The sequence below is a fragment of the Saccostrea echinata genome, unplaced genomic scaffold, assembly GCF_033153115.1.
Source record: "Saccostrea echinata isolate AGI-Se365-2 ecotype Australia unplaced genomic scaffold, CSIRO_AGI_Sech_v1 ptg000054l, whole genome shotgun sequence".
Lineage (NCBI taxonomy): Eukaryota > Metazoa > Mollusca > Bivalvia > Ostreida > Ostreidae > Saccostrea > Saccostrea echinata.
Window position 1 is genome coordinate 39724292 of NW_026889803.1, and position 20752 is coordinate 39745043.

A 20752-nucleotide genomic window follows, 5' to 3' on the forward strand; every position below is an offset into this window, starting at 1 on the left:
AGGTAAATTATTGACAAACAAGTTGATGAAACAACAATATCAGCAGTTTCCTTTAAAGTCATCATTTCGTAAGTTCTATGGTCGATACAATGACCTTGTCAGCAAATACAATTTATCATTGAGTCAAATGCTGACTGGCGTTTTTCATACGAATTGTTAGGCCATTATTTACACACTGAATTGTCGACGGATTTTTCCGTTATTTCCCGATCATGACAAGGAGCACACGGCGGGTGTGACCGGTAGGCAGGGGATGCTCACTCCTTCATGGCACCTGATCCCACTTCTGATGTTTTGGAGGTCCGTGTTTGCTCTGCACCTATTTTGTAATGTTTAATGGACTTTTGAGCTTGAATACTGTTCGTTATTTCCATATATTTCATTGATGAACTACATCCTATTCTTCTGAATCGGCTTTATTTTTATTTAATTCTAAAACTTTGCCAAGTTTAGCTGTTGCTATTTTGATTTTAAAATTCGCCTGTCCGTATTTTAGCGTGTTTTTATCAAAATATAATCAGCTCATTTTTATTCTTCATTCATTCTTTATTATTCATATTGTTTTACATCTGTATCACAACATTTAAGACACAAGGGTAAAAAGGTTTTGGAAACATGTCTACGAAAAATAGTCATCTCCTTTGCTGAAATTCATAATGGCCACTAGTTGTTGAAAAAAACTAATTTAGCATTATTATGAATAATGACAGAGGTCTCAAAGTATCGATATTCTTTGATCCTTGCAAAATGATATGCTTAGAAAAGTAAATTAAAAATACTTAAAACACTTGATAATACTAGTGAGTCTTTCTCTGAAGGTTAGAAAAACGTTTTTAAAAATGTTTCAACGATTTTATTTTGTTTCCAGCCCTCTCTTGGTTTACATCATCTTCCAAATATAAGGATTCAAAGATAAACCACTATCTACATGACCCCCAAGATCTACATGTACTTCTTTTAATGTAAAATGTTTCCAATATTAACCCCAGAACGGAAACCTGGGATTTAAGATTTTTGAAACAAACAGGAAGAGGTTCCTGTACAGGTTTCTACTTAATTTTAGTGATATCAGACTTGTTTCCAACAGGCAGAATCGAGAGACTACGTTTAAGATCCTACTTTTTCTGGGCATACTATAAGTCTATTTAGAAGTGAAAACATCCGGGTCTTGTTATTGTCAGAAAACACGTTAAATGAACTGAAAAAAGGGGAAAAAAGATGCATGTTCAATGATTGTTTATTATGTTGATTAAAAGACATAAGAAAATAACTGCATTCAAAATCGATCATCATACCTCGAAAGTATCTTGGTCTATTATTTTCCACGAAAAAAGCAACCGTTCAATTCAAAACCTTTGGCCTCAATATTCAACATTGAAAAGTGACTCCCCGGGTCAATTTCATCCCGGATCAAAATTCGATTTAACCAGTTAATGCAATTATGGCATGATAGCATACAGAAATAAAGCTGATCTTTATTCATCATATAGCTTTAAAGAATTTGATTTACCAGTAAATGAATGATAGATTGATTCATACCATGGTCATCTGTTGAACCGTGGGAGTTTATGACAGTATAAACTATGTTAATGTACTTTTTCCAAAGTTATGTTGACCTTGCATAGATATAAACTCTTCCATATACGATATTTGAAGTGGTTACATGAACATCCTACAATGATACCTTAACATTTTACAGATTGTAATATTCTTCTTGGACCATTTTATACTTATCAGAGGAACTTTTGTTTTCACCCCAATCTTATCCTGGGAATTTAGGCAATTGCGCCTCTCGATCGTTACAAAGAGGAAATAGAAATATGATAGACGAACCCTCTTCTTGGGAATAGAGTTTAGGAAGGTTCAACAATTTAACTGATGTTTCTGTGCCTTCTCTGTGTGCTGAATACATGTAGTTGGGCATGTTTGAAATGTGTTTTGCTTCTGCTTCAAATCTCATGCATAATAATAATTATAGGATAATTGTTTATAGCACCATTTAATTACCCAAGAAACTAGGAAACAATTATAATTAATTAGTATCAACAAGTTGGTAAAAAGATTAGATATGAAAGGTATTTTTAATCATATAAATCTTATTCCATCTAAAGAACCAAATAAGGTAAATAAATAAGTTTCATGTTGATAAATGGATTGTTTTTTTTTACTTTGATCAATGTGAATTGAATTCATTGCCAGAAAATTCGGCATAATTGAAGAGTTTTGGCTTTAATCCTCCTTTATAACCTTAACGGATAATCCATGGGTGGTATATTCTGTCAAAACAGCCTACAATCTTTCTTCCTTTGACAAGTCTCAAGGTCGGTCTTTACCGTAAAGTGTGACGTTATTGAAAAATTGGGAAAAAAGAACGGCTAGCGAGCAAAAGGGGTAAAAATCAGTTCTGTAGCTGTGATTCTATTTAGTATCAAATCGATCAAATGAGATACGTGGGTTGTTCGGAAAGTTCGCGGAACAGGTCAATCTTCGTTATACTATTTTAAAGAAATTTAAGATGGACACTTAATCATATGTAAAAATATTTATTTTGTTGATGTGTAAATTTTCATTCCATGTGATTTGATAGAAATCTTGTTACTTAATTTTTAAATCAACAGGTTTGTAATCACGGAGCACACTTAAAAACAATGTAACGTCAAAAACATAGTGTCAAAAGTTTCTCAAAGTACTCTCCCTATACATTTCACACAGTATAGCCCAATACCCACTCATTAAAACCCTTTTTCTATCAGTTGAAATTTATTTTTCTAACAATTGTTCCAGTTGGATAATTGCATTTGTCAATGTTTTAATTTCTTTTACCGCATAACTGTGCTTTCACAAGATCAGCAACTCTGAAGCGGGTATGTCTTTCCATGACGTTTCAACTTTTTAAAGTTTTTGTTCAGATTTTTACAGTTTACTCGTTTGTTCACAGATCGTCCTCGTCCGATACAGAGTCTCTATCACTCAAAAACCACCTGTACCATTTACACACACATGCACAACTCGCTTTTGACATATTTCCTTCTTCCTCCAAAATTTTCAGAGTTTATTCAGGAGTTTTCCCGAGTATAACACAACATTGTATCATTAATTACTGCTTCGTGACGTTCTACAACGTCATCTTTTTTGTCGTTTTCATTGAGGGATACCTATCTTCTTTTCAACGAAGCAAAGTATTAAGATATAGTTTGGCATATTAATCGATGTAACAGTTTTAATTTAAAAGTCTATGTGTTTTTTTTTCGTCTTCGCTTCATTTTACAGAGAATATGACTACAGACATTATTTAGTGTATTTTTTGTAAATTACTAAATTTTGACCTGCTCCGCGATCCGATTTTTGAAGTTTTTAATTCTGGATAAGTTTGAAATAAATCATGATGATTCAACATTTTTAATCCACATCATTCGAATTTATTGTTAAAACATTTCCACCAAATCTGAATATAATATGACATTAAGTAAAGAAGATGACAGAAGTCTGCGAACTTTCCGAACAACCTTCGTATATTCGAGCACAGAGAGAAGAATGAGTAAACACTACGCCTCAATATAGCAATTGATTTGGTTTATCATTAAAAACAAAATAATAATTATCATATGAAAATGATAAGAAATTTCAAAATTAGTAGTTTTACCGCCCTCATTTTGAAGAAAAAAATATATATAATTTAGCCCACAACAAAGATTATTGAAAGATTACTTAAAAGTAATGTACATTATAATGCAAATATATATCTTAATTTAACATATTAATAGAAATACCCACACAAATTTAAATCAGCAAATCGGTTGTTAGCACAAAAGTCAATCATCAAGAGATAAAGAGATTTCATTATGACGGGTATGTGGATTAACTTTATTCAATCTAAAGGACCATATAAGGTAATACTTTTAATGCTGAAAAGGGGTATTTTTTGTTTTCACTGTAATCAAACGTGAATCATCATGTATCATGTTCATTTTCAAAAAAATCAGCTCAAGGAAAGTTGTTCTGACACCTTCAGAAAGTTTTTATTTCATTTTAACCTCTATTATCATAAGAAAATGATAAGAAAATTTAAAACTACTATCTTGTGATTTTTAGGAAGGTTTACTGTCCTCATTTTGAAGAACAATAAAAATATATAATTTCATGCCCAAAAAATAGATATTTGAAAGGTTACTTTTAAAAGTGATGTACATTATAATGCAAATATATGTCTTAATTTGACGTGTTAATAGAAATACCCACACAAATGTAAATCAGCAAATCGGTTGTTAGCACAAAAGTCAAACAAGAGATAAGGAGATTTCATTATGAAGGTTATGTGGGTTAACGTTATTCAATGTAAAGGACCATATAAGGTAATACTCTAATGCTGAAAAAAGTTTTTTTTTTGGTTTGTTTTCACCGTAATCGAACGTGAATCTTATAATGTATATGAAGTTCTTTTTTTTTTAAATTCAGCTCAAGGAAAGTTGTTTTGAAACCTTCAGAAATTTTTCATTTTAACCTCTGCGGAAAACCCATGGACAATACATCTTGTCAAATCAGTGTACATACTCTTTCTTTTTGTCTTCACAAGCTGTATGTACATTCTCCCCGAATTACTGATGAACATCAGAAACAGATTAGAAGTTTATACGTGCTAATTTTAGCATTACTATGAATAATGACAGAGGTCTCGAAGTATTGACATGCATGGATCATTGTAACATGATATGCTTAAAAAAGAAAATTAAAACACTTAAAACACTTGATAATGCTAGTCAGTCTTTCTCTGAAGGTTAGAAAAACTGCAAAATGTTTTAACGATTTCATTTTGTTTCCAGCCCTCTCTTGGTTTACATCATCTTCCAAAATAAGGAATCAAGGATAACCCATTAACTATTCACATGATCCCAAGGTCTACATGTACTTCTTTAAAAGGTTGCCAACCTGAGATTTAAGATTTTTTAAACAAACAGGATGAGATACCTGTAGATTTCTATTTTGGATCAGACTTTTTCTCAACAAGCAGAATACGTTTAGGATCTTGCTTTTTTTTGGGGGGGGGGGGGGCATCACCATGCAAACATGGTGTTGTTCTTTTGTCGGCTAATCAGTGTCAAAAAAAAAACAACGTTAAATTGACTGAAAGAGTAATAAGATTCATGTTCAGTGATTATTTATTATGTTGATTAAGAGACATAAGAAAGGAAGTGTACATTGAGGAAATCAATTTCAAAATCGAATTTTGTAAATTGAAAGGATCTTGGTCTATGATATTCAGCGAAAAAAAGCAACTGCTAATAAAGGCCGGTGTAAATAACGACCCCGAAGAAGCTTTTGATCCCCTGGTCAATATTCTACGTATAAAAATAACCCACTTTTTTGTAGAAATTATGGCCTTGGCGTCATTTTTCTGCATGTGGATTGTATAAAAAAGACGTTGTAGAATAATGACCCTGTGTCATTTTTTGATACCAAAAAACAAAACAAAAAAAAAAAACAAAAAAAAAAAAACAAAACTGCATTTTTTTGGGGGGTAGGAAAATTCTTGTTTGGCAAATACATTGGGGTTAAAACATGCAGCCTACCCAAACACAAAACTTATTGCGTTTAAACGCAAAAAGTATTGCGGTTAATCGCAAAATTATTGCGTTTAAACGCAAAAGATTACGTTTAATCGCAATTTTTGCGATTTAAATGCAATATATATTGTGACACAATCTTTAGCCTTCAAACGCAATAATTATTGTGTTTAAACGCAATTAAAAATATTTCTTTTTCTGAATTGACCTCAAGGGGCTTCCGTAATTTGATACGAGGTTTGCTTCTCAAGGAATTTCGAATTTCTAACATGTCCCCCCCCTTCCTCGGTAATTTTCAAACTTATTTTTCAAACTTAATTCTTCCTTCAGAGTAAGAATTAAATGTTTTTTTTTTTCGATTTACAAACTTTATCACTATAATATTATATGGCTTGAGGAGGGCGCTATGCGCGACGGAGGCAACCTTGTAACAATTTGCATGGCTCTCTTTTGTATTGAATGGCTCTAATCTACTGCTTAATTGAATAATTGTTATTTTCCCAGAAGCATGGCTAAGGTCTGTTATAAGGTGAACATTTACTCAAATTACACTGTTGGCCCAACGGCCTTTAATCATTTTGAAACGTTAAGTGGAAATTTATGGTTAGTATAGTAGAACCAAGCAACAAGTAAAGGTTAATTACACGTAGGTTTATTAGTTAATAGTAAGCATTTGAATAAAGCACCAAACGGACATTTATTTGCAGTGAGAAATAATGACATACCGGGTAATGCGTAGAACAACGAGGGAGTCATGATGCAAATGCATTTTGGCTAACATTCAACACAACGACACGATGTCTGAACAAGACAAATATTATAGAAATATAAAATTTAAGTAAACTGAATGCATATAAAGGAAAAGGATAGTAAATATCAAACCCTAATTACTGAGTACATACTTGGTCAAATAAAGAATACTTATAGACCTCCTCTCAGCATGTGGATAATTTTGGGCATCAGCCGCACATCTACTAATTTTCATAGCGGTATAACAAATAATATCCAACTGGGATTTCAAGCTGACATGTAATCTTTCTTGCATGTTAGTAAACATACACATGTAAATATTGTTCTTCAAACATATAAAAATTTTCTCCATTAAATACGCAAACAAACAACGCAATGATCTAATTGTGAACTAGGAAGCAGAATTTTCTGCTGTGTTAAGTTATCGCCCTTATAATTTCAAATTACTTTCATTTTTTGCATAAATAAACAATTTTGCTATATCCATTTTAAAGTAAAAAGATCAAGAATAAACATTTTATAATTTCTTTTAAAATAACGATAAGAATTTTCCCTTTGTTGTAGAATAAGTATTTTTCCCATTATTTTTTGTGGTAAATAAACTATGAAACATCTATGTGTTGTAGACATGTATAGTTTTTTTTTCCACAAGGCCAATGTGTAACTGGATCTGACGGACAAGAAATAAAGAGAGAGAGAAAGAGAGGGAGTGGGAAAACGGGAGAGAGAGTGGGGAAAAAGGGGGACAGTGGGGGAAAAAGGGAGATAGTGAGCGTGGGGAGAGAGAAAGAAGTGGCGACGGAGGGTTAGAAAGAGTGGAGATAGAAAATTTGGGAGAAGAAGAATGGAGGGGAGAGAGTGGGAGAGAGAAAGATCTGGAAATCGTTTTAGTTTTATATTTCAGATATGTAAATGTTTCGAACACACAGCTGGTTTGACTTTTGAGTTTGTATTTATGATGTTGTAAGCTTAGCTTCTCCGGTATGGGTACTTCAAAATTTACTCTTATTTCCAACCCTCTTGATATCATACTTGCATGTATATTTCGTTTTCTTGTATAAAACAAGATATGTAACTTGAATGTTTGCAAGTTACCATTGTTTTCTAGTATCTATATATACAGCTTTGCAATTCACAAGTCTACAAAAGTAAAAGTCTGCAAGTTTGGCGAATGAATTTTGATAATGTGAACTTATGGAGAGATAACAGTGCCACAATTTTTAAATTTTTTTTTTTCTAATTTCTTGTTCTTCCAAATTTATTTCAAAAATTTTATTTTTATTTCTTATGTTACTAGTAATTCTAACATTTAGTTTAAATTTTCCAGCTTTATGTCATTTCATTTAACGATATTTAACGATTAGCGGGTTCCAGTAAAAGTTTTACTAAGCCTCTCTCTTTACTCCTCAATAAAATATTAACAGCAGTGAAGGGGAAACTTCAGGTGTACTGTACAACGATATATTCGAGAAGAGGTGTAAATCAGATGTGGATACTTAAAAATTCCAAGGAACTTTTGGAAAATTTAAAATCACAAAATTTTACCAAAATCAATAACATATTAAACAACTTAAGATTTTTCAACTCTATATACAGCCATTCCCCACGACAAATTAAAGTAAAGGCTTTTTGAAATCACTGACAGCTGCTTTTTCAATAAAAATGGAACTCGTAAATTTACTTACCTTGTCATTGGTCATTTGCAAAACTATTTCGTTAAAAAACATTCTGATTGTACACAAAAGTACTCTACGTTGATATTAAAAAGATGCTTGATTTTCTGATAGACAATATCTAGGGGTGTTTGGAGATCAGGACTTCCAAAATTCTGTTCTGTTGGAATTCCCATGGGTACCAATTGCGCCCCGTTATTAACAGACTTATTTTTTGTATTCATATGAAGCAGAATTTATTCCTAAATCTTATACATGAGAAGAAGAAAACACTTGTTGTGGTTTCAGCTCGACATTTAGATATATCGACGACGTGTTATCAATTAACAGTAGTTATTTCCATTCATTCGTCGACACGATATATCCCAGTGAGCTTGAAATAAAAGATAACCACAAAGTCTGACACATCTGTTTCATATTTGGATATCTTACTAGAAAAAGACGTTAATGGTAACCCAACAACAAAGCTTCATGATAAACGTGATGACTTTAACTTTCCAATAGTCAAATTTCCTTACTTATGCAACAATATACCCTTATCACCTGCATACGTATACCTCTCAGTTGATTCAGTTGAACAATTTCTAAAACGAGGTCAGTTATTGACAAACAAGTTGAAAAATTAAGAATATCAAAAGTCATCAATTCGTAAGTTCGATACAATGACCTTGTCAACAAAAACAAGCTATCATTAAGTCAAATGCGGACTAAAATTTTTCATACAAATATTGTCTATGGATTTTTCCGTTATTTTCCAGTCATGACAAGGAGCACACGGTGGGTGTGACCGGTCGGCAGGGGATGTTCACTCCTCCATGACACCTTATCCCATCTCTGATGTTTTAGAGTTCCTTGTTTGCTCTACTCCCGATTTGTACTGTTTGAATGGACTTTTGAGCTTGAATACTGTTCGTTATCACCATATTTTATGATATGAATTATTTCCCGCTTATGCACGGCATGCGAGGATTAAGATGGCTTCGGTTTTTAAGGTATCAGCCGAAAGACCATTGACTTTCAATGCGAAGGAATAGTCACTCTCTACATGTATGATAAACATCTAGGTTTGGCACTGCACTAGAAAGTTTCGACAATCGAACTATAAGCTCCCATTGCGTGCGAAGCTTTCGCCCATAGACACTACGCTACTGTGATCTTTGCCCCAGTTATTAAGAGCTAATTTAATTGCAATGATATCAAACTTTTAAAAACAGCCACCCAATAAATGCAGGCAACGTTTTTCAGGGGGTGGATGGGTGTAAAGACGTAGAATAATGACCGGGGGTCATTTTTCGATGTTTTTAACATGTTTTTTCGATGTTTCCGTCATTATTCTACGTCGAAAAAATGACCCTTTTGCCTATAGAAAAAGTGGAATCTCCGTTAAACTCTGCATACCCTACGTGAAGAAAAATGACCCCCGTGGAATAATCACTCCTTATAGATTTTGATTGGGATATACATGTATTTTCTTTCTGGTTAAAAATATTAAGAATTATAAATCAAAAGGTCTGTGGTCCAAACGCTCACCTAATGTTTTTTGTAAATGATTGCTTGTTTGTTGTTTAACGTCCCTTTCGATAATTTTTCACTCATATGGAGACGCCACCACTCCTTACTCAGCGACTGTAGAGCAAACGCTCTAACCACTGCGCCACGCGGGCGACTCGTAAATGAGGATACGGGGATTATACCGGTATGCTTATCTCATTTAATCTTTCGAACAAAATAATCTGTCTTATGTGATAGATTGACAACATTAATCAACTACACTATGTGGAAATGCTTCCATTTTGAATTGACAAATATATAACTGTTGATATATGAATTTAAATACATGTATGAATTTAATAAATTAGAGCCCCCTTCTCCCCGACCTAGGATCACAAATTTCACAATTTTGGAAGAGGCGTCTTTAAAAATCATTACCATGCACCTAATTTAATTATCTGCTAAATATACAGGGAAAAGAAGACATTTTCAATATATGATCATTGGAGTCACGGCTTTACATCAGAACCCCTGACCTGGGACCAAAACTTTCACAATTTAGGAAAAGTCACCTTTTCTCAACATTACCATGCACTTAGTTTATCTGCTATATACATATAGAGGAGAGAGGGGACATTTTCACTATATGATCAGAAGAGACTCGCTCTTACTTTAATTTAGAACACCTGACACTGGGACCATGAATTTCACAATTTTGGTAGTGGGCTCAATGCGTAATGCTTGATGTCCATGGGTAAAGATGATTAAGATCGAAGCTAAAGGATAAACCACCGATGAATGATAAAAATTAATGGCACAAGCTACTGACGTTTGCATCCTTGTTACGTCCTCATGAATTAATAACTATTGGGAAAACCCAGAGAGTATACGAATTACTGTATCTCTTCATTGCTCAGTAGAATTTTTTTCACATACGTCTACTATTACCAACAATGAGCGTCTATGTTTATTTCTATATACTTGTTTTGTTCTTTCAATTTTATAAGTACTTGGTGTTCAGGGAACCATATCTAGAGATTTACTATCAGTTTGAGCATACACGTGTACCAGGTTCATTTTGAGTGATTGTATACATGTAGCTGTTGTCATAAATCCTGAGTGATTTTCTTCTTTCCCTCATATAGTATGGTAATAAAATTTAACAAAAGTTTTCACGATTTTTAAAAAAAAAATTCTTTGAAGAGAAAAATAAAAATAGCAGTGACTTGAAAATGATTTTACAATATATTGTAAGTCTGCAGGAAAAATATTTTTTGACGTTAACATAGCCATTAGAAAAAATTTTTCTATGAAGAACGAGGTCAAATTGGAAAGGGTGGGTGGAGGAGGGAGGGTGCTGGAGCGAGGAAATTTGATTTTATTTTTATTTGTAGAACTAAAAAACTATAATGTTAATTCCATATTAATTTAATCTCTTTTATATCTATTTGGGTAACTTGAGAATATGATTATATTCATTTTTTAACTTGCACAAGTATTGTAAATGAATTGCCTGAAATATTTTTCTGCTTGTATTAATGTTGTTTTTTCCAATGTTTTGATGCTTTAGTTCTCTTATCTTCAATTATAACAATGTTCTCCAACGTTTTGATTTTATTTGCTGTTGTTCCTCATGAAAATAACAATTTGTATGTTGAGTTGTATCAAAAGCCAGGCCCTTTTGACTGAATGGTGTTGTCTTTTACCGGACAGTATTCATGTCACATGCACCATCACGAATTTTCACAACCTCTAATTTTAGGCTGAAAAATAAGAGGAAGAAAGTTGTGCTTTCAGTTATTACCAAGTTCGAGTGATTCTCTCTCTCTCTCTCTTTCGTTTGAATTGTTCATAACTTACAGACAATTGTAGACATCGAGTTCACATTGGTTGCTGTAGGTGTGTCCGTCTGATCCACAAATGGGCACCCAGCTCATCGGGCAAGCCATTAAGCAGTTTGTAGGCGGATCCATACAGTCTACGAATTTTGTGAGATTTTGAAAGCCGAAAAAAGTACATATATATTTTGTTACATGATCGGTTTGTCAATATTTTTCAATGCTTTTCCGATTTACTTGTACCTATTAGTGAATAATTCTTTCTTTTTCAAACAAAACTGAAAATGATAATTTTAAACAAATACAAAACAGAAAAGTCTTACATCTGAATTATTTTGTATATCTAACATGAATATTTAACATCATCATGGTGTCAGAAATATTTTTGAAACGCCAACAACATAATTTTCCATTCATATTGAGGTTGAATACAGGTACCTTATAATGCTGAGTTTAGAATATTTCAAAAAGTAACGTAATTTGCCCTATTTGATGCAAATAAAGCAAACAGGGTTTCTTTTTTAAGATTAATCGATATATACATATTATCTACGTAATTAAAACTACATTCATTCATTTTCGTTGTGCGATGATTGCAGAAAAATTATACATGTAATATAGATCTAGTGTAACATTTTTTTTAGTCAACTTTCATGTACATGTAACCGTCGTAAATTAATTGATAACTTCGAAGATAAAATATCCTGTACATGTATCGTATTTATTTCATTGAAATTTTACTTATTAAACGAAAGGGATGTCTTTTGTTTTCTAAGACTTTGAATACCCCCCCCCCCAACCCCACCCCTCATGGATTTACCAAACCATCAAACCAGAGCTCTACAGATCTGCAGCTACTTTGGCGAACCAAAATCTCAACGCAGAAATTAGAAAACATTAAAATACACATGTTTAAGCAAAGAAGTCATTTGTTCATCGACATTCAACATATTGTTTACATGTTTACATTACGTTTGTCATATGAGTAGAGAAGATATAGAAAAGACTGTACTTACAAGCATGATCAAGAAGAACACTTATTAGTGCTAAACTGGTTATCTTCATGGCTGTCCTTGTTGCTTGTTATTTTACTGTTAATCACTGTCTACACTGTAACATTTGTTGAACAACAGGTGGAATATTTTGCATGCTTACTGTGCATTTTTAAAGGTGCATTTCAAATTATTGATTTGTTTATTTAAAAAAAATAAAATTTGTGACGATCTTGTCAACGTGTATTGCGTAATTTTTAAGAATCTTTATGTAGATTCCTACAACTCAACCCCCTATTTCCTAAAATATGTTGTCTGGCATGTCTGTATTTGTCCTGTATAAAAGTAAAATACAGTCTAAAAATATATATGCTTAAGTTTCTTTAGAGAAATATGGAGGAAAATGGAGAAGGCCTTTTCCCCTTGGTGAATAAAGATACGGCAAAAATTTATATTACCCCATTTTTGAGATATAAATACAAGGGAAAGTGTTTCGGAATTATTGGTTGACAATGACCTTATTAGTAAATACAATCTATCGTTTGGTCGAATGTTCGCTGACGTATTTCATACAAATTGTTAGGCCATTATTTTCACACTGAATTGTCTATGGATTTTTCCGTTTGCCCGATCATGACAAGGAGCACAAGGCGAGTGTGATCGGTTGACAGGGGATGCTTACTCCTCCATGGCACCTGATCACACCACCAATGTTTTTAGAGGTGTGTGGTTGCTGTAATATGTTGTTCAAATGGACTTTTGAGCTTGATTACTGTACGTTATCTCCGTATTTCATTCAGATAACGATATGTATGAAAAGAATTAGCAAACGGGAGATTTTTTTTTTATTCTCTTGTCAGATTTCTAAAATTTATAAAGAACATATTTCAAATTGGCAGTGATAGCCTTCTTTTCTGTTTGTAGTTGAATGTGTATATTGTTCTAAGCGTGATGGCTTTAACTTTTCTATCGCAACTTCCCTTACTTTTGCAGCAATATACCATTATCACCTCCATACGGAGTTTATGTCAAGTTGATACTATACGCAAGAGGATGCTCTACACACGAAAAATATCTAACGAGGCAAGCTATTGACAAATAAGTTGATGAAACAAGAATATCATTTCAATAGTTTCGTATTAAGTCAGCATTTCACAAATTCTATGGTCGATACAATGACCTTGTCAGGAAATACAATCTACCATTAGGTCGAATGTTGACTGATATTTTTCATTAAAATTATTAGGCCATTCCATTTAACTTTTATAAAACAGTCACTCGAATTAAGATGTTACATCAGTGTAACATTTTAGGAGTAAATTACTTAAATACGTTCTATTTCCACTATGGAAGAGTTATACTTCTTAGTGCGCTCTTTTGTGAAAAAGTCGGAAAATGTACAAATCTCGCGGGATTTCAGGGACAAACGTAATGTAAACATGTAAACAATATGTTGAATGTCGATGAACAAATCCTAAGAAAATGCAAATGAAATATTTTATTGTTGTGGACTTTATATACATCAAGAGTAGGAATGACAACGATATATATTGTTGATCGTATGTATCTATTTATCGTATGATACATCTAAATACAATACACATGCCTCGGAAATGTTGTATTTTTTTTTATTAATGGATGATAAATTTAGGGTTCCAGCTCTCTTACATATGTCTTTAAATTCTTCTATTCTTTAACTGGAATGACAAATACATTTAACATTAAAAATTGGATTGAGATTGGCGTGTTTTGTATTATCCGCAACGCCATGCTGTCCCTGTCAGACGGCCAAACGCGTCTCTAATTTTGAAGAGTTCACTAATGGAAATAGAACGTATTAATATGATGGATTGTATTGCTTGACCAATATGGGTTTATTGTGCAATAAAGAATGCATTAATTTCACTGAACTGTCTATGTATTTTGCCTGATCATGACAAGGAGCACACGGCGGGTGTAACCGGTCGACAGGGGATGATTACTCCTCCATGGCATCTGATCCCATCTCCGATGTTTTTAGAGATGCGTGTTTGCTGTGCTTCAGATATGCGTTGTTTCAATGGACTTTTAAGCTTGATTACTGTTCGTTATCTTCATATTTTTTCCAATATTCTGGTATTTTGCTTCTTTGAATTCAATCTTAATTTTTAACAATGTTTGACGACAGTTTTATTTTATTTGCTGTTTTTGTTTGCGTACATCAAAAACAAAGTATAGTCCACCAGTCTGATGAGGCCTTTTACCCGAGGGTATTCAGGTCACACGTGCCCTCATGAATTTTCACTACGTTTGATTTTTGGCTGTAAGAAAAATAAGACATGTATTTCTTCAGTCCTCCGTTTGAGGGATTGTTTATGTCTACTGACAACTGGATGATAAATAGTTAACAGGCACGTAGGAAGCAGCTTCAGTTTGAAGGGGGGCATAACCATACATTTTCAGTTGGGGGGGGGCACTATCAACTACCAAAAATTCCTCGACAAGCAAAAAAAGGGGGGTCATCAGACGTTATTATTGAGTGGGCACATGCATAAAGGAGCTGTTTTCTATAGCATTTTATATACATGTATCGGCAAAATTATTGGGGGACGATCCCCGTGCCCCCCCCCCCCCCCGGTTCCTACGGCCATGGTTAATGATAAATTTGTTTATGTGTTTATAACATTTATAACTATATTTATAACTATTTATAAGTCTTTTTTCTTTAATGCTTATTTTTAAAAAAAAAATGAACAAATGATCAAATAGACAAAATTAAGATCTCTCTCTCTCTCTCTCTCTCTCTCTCTCTCTCTCGTGTTTGACATTGATTGCATGTTAGCGACACGCTATCATTTTCAATTTCTGATTGTTTACTATTTACACAATTCAATAACTTACAGACAATTGTGGACATTTAGTTCACATTGGTTGCTGTAGGTGTGTCCATCTGATCCACAGAGGGGCAACCAGATCATTGGGCAAGCCATTAGGCAATGAGACTGTGGATCCGCACAGTCTACAAAGTTTTGTAAGTACATATATATATATATATATATTCACTTTATTGATCATGATGCATATTGTTTTATTGTATTTTTTTTTCACTTCTGCCTATCATTGAAAAATGCCTTATCTCTCAAATGAAGGAAAGGAGTTTCTTTTTTACTGTAAGAACATTACATAGTCCGGAATGGCTTGTATACATGAATTATTAGTTTATTACTTTCAAAAATACTAGAAAAAATATGCTGTTATTTTTCTATGTTAAAATAGTGATCCAATAAAACACTTTATTTTCGGTTTTCTCTCGGTCTTCATACAAGATGGCCTTATATTGAGTCTTGAGTCGTGGCCATATCTTTATCTGAAATGGTCCTGTTAACTCTAAGGTCAGTGTTGACATTTTGTAGCATAAGGCAATAAAATTCCACTTCACACAAAACAGGCAATGCTTTACTCCCCGACTGAAAGCAAACTAGGACGTGTATGATAATTTTTTCAGGTTCATTTAGTCCTCCCCCACCCCCCCTTTAGCCTCCCCCCCCCCATTTTTTTTTTAAAAATCAATCGACATCCCAGAATTGAAAAATCTTCAGGCTGTATTTGTGTCCAACGGCTATAATTAATGTAATTAATGTAGCTGAAAAGTTCGTCGCCTGCATGACATGTTACATGGATTTGTCGAAATATTTTTAGTCCCCTACAGGTGAAACCGGAGGGGACTATAGGTTTCCTCTGAGTCTGTCCGTCCGTCTGTCTGTCTGTCTGTCTGTCCCTCTGTCTGTCTGTCAGTCTGTCCCACTTGGTTTTCCGCACTTTTTTCCTAAACGCTTGCAGATATTGAGCTGATTTTTGGTATGTGAGTGTATTTTGATGAGTTACAGATCAAGTTTGAATTGCATTCCGCTTCATTGATTTTTGACGGAATTACGGCCTTTTCAATTTTTACGGGTTTTCCGCAATTTTCTTCTAAACGCTTGTAGATATTGAGCTGATTTTTGGTATGTGGCTTTACCTTGATTAGTTATAGATCAAGTTCGCATTTCGTCCCGCTTCATTAATTTTTGACAGAATTATGGCATTTTCAATTCTGAACGGGAACCAGATTACATGCACTTGCCGGTAGGGGACTAGTATTGCTAATGCAATACTCTCAGAATGCTTGTTTTCATTGACAACTGTCATGTTGTTAGTTATTGTCGTTTAAAATTAATGATAAATTCAAACAGTTTTATACTTAATTTGAAATTATATGTAGTTGATATTATTTTTTAACGACAACGATCCTGTCTCCTTTTTCGCCATCTTTTGGTTCCCTATAAGAAGTCTCGGAGGAGCACTATGAAAAACAAAATCATAACTGACCAGCGAGATCTAGAGATACAGATCTCCGGCTTCTTTGGTATAACATTGTGGACAAAAATCACAAAATGCCAATGGAAAAATTAGAAAACATTAAAATATGAAAAAAGTCAATATATTTACATTAATAGGAAAAACTGTACTTACAAGCATGGACAAAAAGAACACTTATTATTATTAAACTGATTGTTTTCATGACTGTCTGCGCTGGTTGTAAGTTTATCGTTAATCAAGCAAAGTCACTACTATAACGCTTGTTGCGACACAGGTGGAATATTTCGCACGTCATTTTGCGCATTTCCATTTCTAAAGTTACTTGTCAAATTATTGATTAGTTTATAAATATCATAAAAAGTAATGAAGGTTTGTATTCATTTTGTCAATTTTTGTTTCATAATTTTTTTACGAATATATACGTAGACATTCAATTCAATCCATGTCTTGTCAAGGATATTACCTGCAGTGTGGCAAATATTAGAGAGGAATGTTGGAGTTGAGATACAAATAATTATACATGTGAGACCCCTCCTACCCTTTTCTTTCTCTTTTTTTTATGACAGCCCTATGACTGGTTAAAACCAGAATAGACTATGTATAGATTTATAAAGAATTTCAACAACTTAATATAATCTTGACAACTGATATTTTCTTTCAAATTGGTTCGGGTAAGAGTATTTTCCTCCCACTGCATGGATACTATTATCTATAAGGTTCAATGTGCATGATTGTTTTAGAACAGACACTCGAAATAGTTTACGTGAAACAGATCTTTAAAAGCAGTTGATACAAATCAGATAGTATTTTGTATGTATTTGTACAGTGTATTGAGTCATGCATACTTTTTAAGTTTATCTTTTTTTCTCTAGATTGTCAGAATAAAATCGAACATGTATTACATATGTATATGAAAACACAAATGCCAAGGAGAGCGAATTTTGTGATGAACTACATGTGCACACGCTACATTAAAACTTTTTTGAATGAAAAGAAGAGTTCAATAGTAATGATAAATAATTTTAATACCAGTGATAAGTGGTTAATTGCTCTTAATTACAACTCTTCTTATAAGGGGATAGACGATATTATCAATTGAAACCAGGCTTTAAAACATCACCAGATTTTAAAATACTCCGGATATGGATTAATGACCCTTAAATCTTTCCGTTTGTTTAACTTATGTAAAATATTGTATTAGTTTAGCATAGGTTATGTAAAGTAAGACGTATAATTTATAAGGTACATTTTTAGTTGTAATCTCATTTGAAATTGTTAATAAACTGAATGTTGTTGCTTTTTTGTCTGTAAACATATGCCCCCCCCCCCCACCCCCCACTCGTGAATCAAGAAAAGTTTTGGTATGAATTTGTAAAATAACAATTCATAACACCTGTAAAAAGGAATTTTTGCTTCACCGGGGGGGGGGGGGGGGGGCTTTTTCTATTGATTTTTATAATTTTTTTTATGCCCCCGTATAGAAGATTCGGTGTATATAGTTTTTGCAACAACTTTGATCTTTGACCTTGACCTTGGAGTTTGACCCAGTTCTGCAAAATTTTACCCAACTTTAACCTTGACCATAACTTTTGAACAATTGGTGCTAAGGCTTTCATACTTCACAGGTGTAATCCTTGTGACAAGACCTTTCTTTGGATACCAACAACTTTGATCTTTGACCTTGACCTTGGAGTTTGACCCAGTTCTGCAAAACTTTACCCAACTTTAACCTTGACCATAACTTTTGAAGAATTGGTGCTAAGACTTTCATACTTCACAGGTGTAAACCTTGTGACAAGCCCTTTCTTTGGATACCAACAACTTTGACCTTTGACCTTGGAGTTTGACCTACTTTTGGAAAACATTAACCTTTGCCATAACTTGTGAACGGTTGGTGCTAGGGCTTTCATATTTCACATGTGTAATTCTTGTGACAAGACCTTCCTTTGGATACCAACAATTGTAATCCATTGACCTTGACCTTGGAGTTTGACCTACTTTTGAAAAACTTAAACCTAGGTCATAACTTTTGAACGATTGGTGCTTCAGCTTTCATATTTCACCAGTATATTTCTTGTGAGAAGGCCTTTCCTTACGCACCATTAATTTTGACCAATTGACCTTGACTTTAACCTTTTCCATTATGATATCTATTCAATGGTTGTTGCTAGGGCTTTCATTTCTCACAGGTATATTCCTCGAGACAAGACCTTACTTTGGGTACCAACATATTTGGTTTGCATTTGAGAAAATTTAACCTTTGCTATAAGTTGCCATACGGAGGCATCGGTGTTTCACAAACACATCTTGTTTACACAAGTTTTAGCAAAATTACAGAGTTATCTCTCTCCGTTTTCCCAACTAAGAATTTATATAAATATATCAACATGAAAAATCATTCAAATATGTTAACTTTTGAAAAAATTGACTTGAAGATAGGCGGCAGAACAATACTATAGTTCGCAGTTCTTTCTTGAAGTGGAGAGCGTACATGTATAAAAAAAAACAAAATCCCAAATGAACTTCACTCCTGAATTAAAGGTACGAGGCGAGTCATCGAATTATGAAGTTTGGGGAAAAAAATGAGGCCATGTTAATTATTTATACCTTCAGACGCACAATGTCGATTTTTTTTTTCATGAAGGATTACATGTACATATTGTTACCACACTCTTCTTCTTCTTCTTTTTTGTGTCGCAAAACTCTTCCAAAGTTTTGGATATCATTTATACACACACCTGTGAATTCTTTGTCATTTGATGAGACTATCCCTTTTTAGGTCAGCTGAGCCGGAGACACAAGTGAGCTTTTCTAGTGAAAAAGTGTCCGGCGTCTGTCTGTCGTGTGTTGTCTGTAAAGGAGATGGGCGAACATAGCGTGCAGAAAGTTTATAGCTTCAGATATATAAAAATCATGTTCAATTTGTGTATTCAGTATTTAGAGTAAAGTTCTCATTATTGAAATTTATGAAATTATGATAAACAAAACTTTTCTGAGGAAAATTTTCGCGGCAAAATTTATTCTTTTATTAAGAAAATAATGAGGTATTCGTGGGGTTCGAACCCTAGCAATAAAAATCCCGAGTATCATTTTCTTTCGAGACTAGCACGCTAACCACTAGACTAGACAGGTCCTGATGAATATAGTGGCATTTAAATCATGTTTGTGATATGACCCTTTACTTAATAGACTTCAAGTATTTCTCGGAGAGATGCGAATGATATGTCATAAAAGTATATTTTTAAGGTATAGTGGGTCTTTGTTCCATATTTTTGGAAACCAAAAAAATGTATATTTTTATGCAAACTTCGAGGATTAACTTTCAAAAAAATGGAGCGAAGACCCACTCATATCGAAAAATAGTGTTATAGTATGAGAAAATGACTCTTTTTGCCCTCTTTAGTGTGTGTACAATATTACATAAGCAAATAATTTCAATCTTTATGAGATTTTTGCAAATTGTAGAGATTTTACATAAAGTATACTTTAATGTTAGATGAAATATCAAGTAAAATTTTGATATTTAATTGAGATTTAATTTTTCACCTTCATGTTTGTCACACAATAGGCTTTTCGCTCGTCATGTTCACCCATCTTCTTTTCACTTTTTTCGACTTCTTCTCCAGAACCACTGGCCAATTTCAAACAAACTTGTCACTAAGCATCTTTTTTGAATATTTTATTGCTGAAAATGAATATCTTTTTTCTATTGTACATTCTTATATTCAGCATTCTGGCAGATTTAATTGAATGTTCTTATACTTAAAATGTGTATAGACAATAATTTAGCAGTATATATTTTTATGTTGTGAGTTAATTGATTCTGTACACACTGTTGGGCACGTCTAATTCAATTTTTTTTGTGTGTGATATTACATATAGGGAGAGGCCGAATTAAGTTTTTAGAACTTGTGCCCAATCCCATTGTATATATTTAATGCAATACAAGAGGCCCGTGGGCCACATCACTCACCTGAGTATTGTGGCTAGGAAAAAAAGCAAAAATGAGTTCAGTATTGAAAAGCTTTAATGCATAAGTGTTCCCGACTTACCCCTAAAAAGGGGGGGGGGTTATGATTTGAACAAAATTTAATCTACACCAACTAAAG

General features: G+C 33.4%; 1 protein-coding gene and 1 long non-coding RNA gene across 2 annotated transcripts in view; one reads left to right on the forward strand and one right to left on the reverse strand.

Annotated features, from left to right (window-relative positions):
* Positions 1 to 20752, forward strand: part of LOC133206265 (WD repeat-containing protein 7-like) — a 253062-nt gene that overhangs the window by 53004 nt on the left and 179306 nt on the right. The gene's annotated exons all lie outside the window — the stretch shown is intronic.
* LOC133172168 (uncharacterized) lies at positions 14473 to 16866 on the reverse strand. Its single transcript, XR_009718910.1, has 3 exons — positions 16797 to 16866; positions 15186 to 15303; positions 14473 to 14605 (listed from the first exon to the last, which is right to left on the reverse strand). It is a non-coding gene; the product is annotated as an uncharacterized LOC133172168 (long non-coding RNA).